Raw genomic sequence first — 7,522 nt, 5'->3', positions numbered from 1 at the left:
TTGCAAGAAAAATAAAAGGCATGTTTTTGGATTTTTTTTTATGATTGATTTTAATTATAATTAATGCATGATTAATTAAATTAAAATGAAGAAAAAAGATGAAAATATATTTAAACCTAGAAATTAAGTTTAAAATATGTACAAAATATTTGTCAATTAATTTTAAAACAAAACTAATTTTTTTGGAATTTTTGAAATTGATTTGAAATTGATTAAGCTAATTAATACATAATTATACAAATAATTATACAAATAATTAAAACTTAAAGAAAAAATTATTCAAAATATGTACAAAATTAGTTTATAATATATAAACAATATTTAATATAAAGAACAATTTTTTATGATTTTTTTTGATTGGTTGAAAATAATTAAAAAGCAAATATACAAACATATACTAATTAATTATACAAAATATTGGAATTATGAAGAAAAATAAAATATTTTTATTTCAGAAAATAATATATTATTTTAGAAGTCTAAAAATATTTTTTGTATATTTTTTGGATTTTTAAAACTATTTTTAATTAATTTTGCAAAAAATTAAAATAGAAATAGAAAATATAAAAGGATACGATCAGGTGTGGAAATTAAGTGATGTCCATGGTGTGGATCACTTGTATGGTGCGTTGGATTGAGGATTAGTGGAGATCAAGGGCTCAGGTTGCGAGACACATGATGCACGTGGTTAGAGGAGTAGCATGAGATTATGCTGACTTTGAGAGTCCAGCGTGGGGCCCACTGAAGTTGACTGGCGAATAGAAAGATGAGGATAGGCCACGCGAGCAGTCAAAGGGTCCTCATCACTATTCATCATCTTCTTCAATTTACCTATGGAATTTGCTGCGGATTTACCTGCAACATTACCTGCGGATTTTGCTTTCAATTCTTTAACCTTTTGGATGACCTTTAAAACGAAAATAAAAAAGAACAAGGGCCACCCAGATCACCTAAATGGACCCTTCTGAACATGATAGTGTCGTTAGTTTTTTCATTTGGAGCCTCTATCATAGAAAACGAAAGGTTTACATCTTTGAAGCTCAAAAATGGTAGAGCTTCAAAACCACGTTTGAACTTGCATGTAATCACTCAAATCTACCCTATGTCATGCCATGAGCCCATTCAAATGATTAGTTTGTATTATAGTTAAGCATGCATATGAAAACGAAAGCTACATGGTTATGAACATGAAGATGATCGTGAGCATGTTTAAGGTTGTTTCAATCACATGTTATGAGTCAATCCTTACCTATGATGTTATACAAGAGTAATAGGATGATTATTTTGTATTGATAGTGGCTGGAAATATGAAAACGAAAATTACATATATTTGATATTTTTTTGAGAATTTTATGTAGATGATGGCTATGCTCTTCCTATAATTTCGTGTGTGTCCTGTTGTTGATGTATTCCACTTCATTTATAGGCCAAGAGCTGCTTGGAAGTGAAGCTAAGAGCATTGATTGCTTGGTTGAAAGTTTGATTTTTAAATATTAAAAATCCTTGAATATTTGACCAAGTCTTGCTCTCCTTTACTTCTCTTGCCTTGTGCTTCAATTCTCTGCAGAAAATCAGAGATTCCTTGGGTGACTCGTGCTTAGATTGTAAGCTACCCATTATCCATTCATTTTTCCTTTTAATTTAATCTTAAAATAAGATAAAATTAAGCAAAAAATGAATAAAAATGGTATGGGCTTAGTCTTGGTCGTGGGAGGCCCATAATATCATGGAAAAGATGTTTGAACCATGAAAACTTGGCCCCATTTGGAAAAAATACATTTTTGAGCAATGTTGGTTTTATGCATTTTCCCAAAATTTAGCCAACTTCAACAAGGTGTAAATCCCTCAATTTTTGTCATATGAAGGAGATCTTGCACTTTTTGGAAACCTCAAAGAGTCCTCTAACCAATGTCTTTGGTCTCATATCAAAATGATTTTTGATGCTCCTTGTGTGTCCTTTTGAAAAAAGTGTCTTTTTGTTGACTTTGAAAATGACCTGTAATGTCTTTGTTCATATTTTTCAAATGGTGAATGTAATGACCATGGGATCAATTGCATTTGAAATATAATTGAATTTCCTTCAAAATGAGCTTTGGTTTGAATTTTTTGGATGAAGGATGAGAGAGTTATGGCCAGTCAAAGTTCAGTTGACTTTTTAGGAGAAAACCCTAATTTTGAATCTTAGGGTTTTGTTGATTTTTGATCTTTCCTTGATGAATTATGATCATCCAATGATCAAATGATGAATCCTTTGACAAAATATGGACTTTGACAAAAAAATTCATTTTTGACTGTCTGTTGACTTTTTTTGTCAAACGGGTCGTCTGTAGACTGTTTGAGCTGCTGACGGTGCGTCTGAGTGAATTGAAGTTTGAAAATTTGTATGATGGTACTTTGAGATATATGGATGTGCATGAAATCCATTTGAGGTCTCAAAAACTTGTTTCTCCTGTAAAAACAAGAAAACCCTAGTCAGGGACTGTTTGTGTAGGAGATAGTTAAGCGTACCTGATTTTTATGCAGTGTTGAGTCTCTGCTAATCGCGTGATATTCAGAAGACTTCTAGAACAAAAATCTTGGAATTTTGAATTGTAAAAGATTGATTTGATTGATGGTACAAAACACTGAGAATTGTACTGCCAGCAGTTTGACTGTCGACTGACTGTTATCAGTACAGTCTGAGTTTCCTGATTCTGCGCCTGCAAAAAGATTTAACTCTGTACCAATTGTGTCAGTACTATTTATCTGTAAATAATTAAATAGCATGTGTGAAGTAATAAACAGTATTTGGCGTTTGCGTAAGAATAAATTCAACTGCAAGCCAAATTACGGTATAAGAAAAATTCTAAAAACTAAGTATTTCATATGTCAGGATATTTGTTGAAATAAAAATCCATGATTATATGAGACTCTTAATTTTCAGATTGGAGTTTTCTTGAAAAAAGATGCGGGCAAATTTTAGGGTATAACAATGATCATATGTTCATTCAATAAAATCATGGGACGTTTGCATATTCAAATTTTGCGATTCTTTTTGTTTCTTTCTTTACTTTATTCATTTTCAAATAAGCTATGTGTTTCTTACACACACTCACATAATAAATGCAGATTCACATTCACTCTGGATCCTGTTGATAACGATTCTGCTATTGCCAGTCATGACTTTGAAAATCCGATCTACCAAACTGAGGACGAAAGTGAGGAAGATTGTGAAGTACCTAGGGAACTTGCAAGGCTATTAGAACAAGAAGAAAGGACTATACAGCCGCATGAAGAGCCAATTGAGGTTATCAACCTGGGCAGTGACGAAGAAAAGAAAGAAGTCAAGATAGGGGCTGATTTAGAAGATAGTGTCAAGCAAAGACTGATTCAAATGTTACAAGACTATGTCGAGATATTCGCTTGGTCCTATGAAGATATGCCTGGTCTCGACACGGATATTGTGGTCCATCGCCTGCCAATCAAAGAAGGTAGCACTCCAGTTAAGCAGAAGTTGCGAAGAAGTAGGCCCGACATGTCCAAGAAGATTAAAGACGAGGTAGAGAAGCAATTCAACGCCGGTTTTCTAAAAGTTGTGAGTTATCCTCCATGGATAGCTAACATCGTGCCTGTGCCTAAAAAAAATGGGAAAGTCAGAATGTGTGTAGACTACGGAGATTAAAATCGGGCAAGCCCCAAAGATGATTTCCCTTTACCTCACATCGAAGTACTAGTTGACAATACTGCACAATGCAAGATATTTTCCTTTATGGATGGATTCTCAGGTTACAATCAAATCAAGATGGCGCCCGAAGACATGGAAAAAACAACCTTCACAACACCTTGGGGACCCTTTTGTTACAAAGTAATGCCCTTTGGTTTAAAAAATGCAGGAGCAACGTATCAGCGTGCAATGGTAGCTCTGTTCCATGATATGATTCATCAGGAAATAGAGGTTTATGTTGATGATATGATTTCAAAGTCCAACACCGAAGAAGAACATCTGGGTCATCTGAACAAGCTGTTTGACAGACTCAGGAAGTACAGGTTGCGACTGAATCCGAACAAGTGTACCTTTGGAGTAAGATCCGGTAAACTCTTAGGTTTCATTGTCAGCAGCAAGGGTATTGAAGTTGATCCTGCCAAGGTCAAAGCCATTCAAGAAATGCCCATACCCCGTACCGAGATGCAAGTCAGAGGATTCTTGGGACGTCTGAACTACATCGCCAGATTTATTGCCCATATGACTACTACTTGTGTGCCAATTTTCAAATTGTTGAAGAAAGATCAAGTAGAAAGATGGAACGACCAATGCCAATTAGCCTTTGATAAGATCAAAGAATATCTTCAAAAACCACCAATCTTGTTATTGCCAGTGGAAGGAAGACCTCTGATAATGTACCTAACAGTGTTAGAAGATTCAATGGGGTGTGTACTGGGGCAACATGACGAGTCTGGCCGAAAAGAGCATGCAATCTACTATCTTAGCAAAAAGTTTACCGATTGTGAAACAAGATACCCATTGCTCGAGAAAACTTGCTGTGCCTTGGCATGGGCGGCTCGCCGACTAAGACAGTATATGCTAAACCATACCACTTTGCTGATCTCCAAAATGGATCCTATCAAATATGTGTTCAAAAAACCTGCTCTCTCTGGAAGAATAGCAAGATGGCAAATGATCTTAACAGAATATGACATCCAATACACTTCGCAAAAGGCAATTAAAGGAAGTGTGGTAGCTGATCATCTGGCTCATCAAGCAGTGGATGATTATCAAGCGTTGAACTTTGACTTCCCAGATGAAGACATTATGCTAGTTACTGATTACAAACAACCCGGACCGGAGGAAGGACCCGAGCCAGGATCCCGATGGACTATGGTTTTTGATGGAGCCTCTAATGCGCTTGGCAATGGCATCGGAGCTGTGATCATTTCTCCTACAGGAGGACATACACCATTCACTGCCAGATTATGTTTCAACTGCACTAACAATATAGCCGAGTATGAAGCATGTATTCTGGGTCTCAAAGCTGCAATCGATCTGAGAATCAAGTTCCTGGAGGTCTACGGAGACTCGGCCCTTGTAATTTATCAAGTTAAAGGGGAATGGGACACGAAGCACCCGAATCTAATTCCTTACAAAGAATATGTGCTGAGTTTGATTCCTTACTTTGAAGAAATCACTTTTGAACATATCCCGCGAGAAGAAAATCAACTGGCTGATGCTCTAGCTACCATGTCATCTATGTTCAAAGTCAGGTGGGACAATGAGGTGCCAATGATCACCATTTACAGACAGGATGAACCAGCCTATTGCAATGAGATTGATACCGAAGGAGTGGAAGAAAAACCATGGTTCCATGAAGTAAAAAGATATCTCGAAACTCAGGAGTACCCTGAAGGGGCATCCATTAACGATAGAAAGTTTCTAAGAAGATTTGCTGCCAAATTCTTTCTAAGTAATGGAATCCTGTACAAGCGCAACCATGACTCAACTCTGCTTCGTTGTGTGAACAAGAAGGAAGCGGAACAGATTATGGAAGATATACACAATGGTACCTTTGGTACTCATTCAAGTGGACATACAATGGCTAAAAAGATTCTGAGAGTAGGTTACTACTGGTCTACCATGGAGACAGACTGCCATCATCACTCCAGAACTTGTCACAAATGCCAGATATATGCCGACAAAGTGCATATACCTCTAATCCCATTAAACATTCTGACGGCTCCTTGGCCTTTTGCAATGTGGGGTATTGATATGATTGGAGAAATCAAGCCAACTGTCTTTAATGGACATCGTTTTATCCTAGTCGCTATTGACTACTTCACAAAATGGGTAGAGGCAGCCTCGTTTGCTTCAGTCACCAAGAATGTTATGGCCCGGTTTATCAAGTACAATCTCATTTGTCGGTATGGCATCCCTAAAAGGATCATCACAGACAATGGCACAAATTTAAACAACAGGATGATTACCGAACTCTGCACGCAGTTCCAGATCAAACATCATAATTCATCCCCATATCGACCAAAAATGAATGGCGCCGTGGAAGCTGCCAAGAAGAACATCAAAAAGATCATACAAAAGATGACAGTAACCTACAAAGACTGGCATGAGATGTTACCTTTTGCTCTTTATGGTTATCGCACATCAGCGCGTACTTCAATAGGGGCAACTCCATTTTCCTTAGTCTATGGTATGGAGGCAGTTCTTCCAATTGAAATTCAGATTCCTTCTCTAAGGATTATGAAAGAAGCCGATCTAGACGAAGACGATTGGATTCGGACTCAGTTGGACCAGATAAACTTGATTGATGAGAAGAGGCTTGCTGCTATTTGTCATGGCCAGTTGTACCAGAAACGTATGATCAAAGCCTTCAACAAGAAAGTCAAAAGTCAGGCATATCAAATCGGTGATTTGGTTGTAAAACGTGTCATCTTACCACAGGGCGACCCCAGGGGCAAGTGGATTCCCACTTATGAGGGACCATTTGTAATCAAGAAAGTATTCTCCGGCGGAGCCATGTTGCTTACCACTATGGATGGCGAGGATTTCCCACACCCTGTAAATGCGGACATAGTCAAAAAGTACTTCGCTTAAAGAAAAGCTCGCTAAGTTTAAAACCTGAAAGGGCAACTTAGGCAAAAAATGAGCGTCTCGGTGGATTGAAAACCTGAAAGGGCGATCCAGGCAAAAATTAGAGACTAAAAAATAATAATAATTATCCCGGTAGGCTGGAAACCTGAAAAGGCAGCCTAGGCAAAAGTTAGGGAATAAAGCGTACGACTATGTCTCGTTTGGCTACCTACTCACCTTCAAGGTTCAACACATCAAAGGTCCGAAAGGCACCAATCAGTCTAATCATTTTCTTCCAACAAGTGAAGGATGAGATACTCAAAGACAGATTGGCAATAGCATAGTTGAAACTTGACTGGATTGTTTTTCACATAGCTATTTCCCTTTATAAGTACTTTTCAAAGTTTTATGACAAATTCCTACTACTAGGATTTTTGTCTCCTTGTACTAATTAGCCTATTATGGCTCTCTTTCAAAATCAATACAGTTCATGCTCAAAATCAATGTTTTCACTTTTTCTGTTTTGAACGCGTAAATGTCCCAATGATAGTTTTGAATGAACATATGCATTTGAATATGATTGATGTTTATAAGAAAAAACAGGAATAGCATTCAGGTAATGTCCTAATCATCTGGACGTCATCCCGAAACCAGCAACATGGGAATATCCCCCACAGAGCAATCTTCAAGGAGTTATCCCCGGATAAACAAGGTCCAATTAATTCCCCGACAGAGTATTTTATCACCGACACTGAGTACGGGCATCAAAAGAAATGCTTCTCCAACAGAGATACGTTTCTCAGCAGAATCCTCAATGAGATTTTTCTCTCCAACAAAATGATTCGAGAAGCCTTATTCCCCAGCAGGGTTGTTCAAGATCACTATCCCCAGAAGGTGTGGTCCTCCACGTCAAGGATTAATCAAATAGTGCATCGGAGGATTACGCATCTTTCTTATTCCCAGTCA

This window comes from Vicia villosa, linkage group LG4 (assembly GCF_029867415.1).
Source record: "Vicia villosa cultivar HV-30 ecotype Madison, WI linkage group LG4, Vvil1.0, whole genome shotgun sequence".
NCBI classification, from domain to species: Eukaryota; Viridiplantae; Streptophyta; class Magnoliopsida; order Fabales; family Fabaceae; genus Vicia; species Vicia villosa.
Note: the sequence above shows the minus strand (reverse complement) of the source record.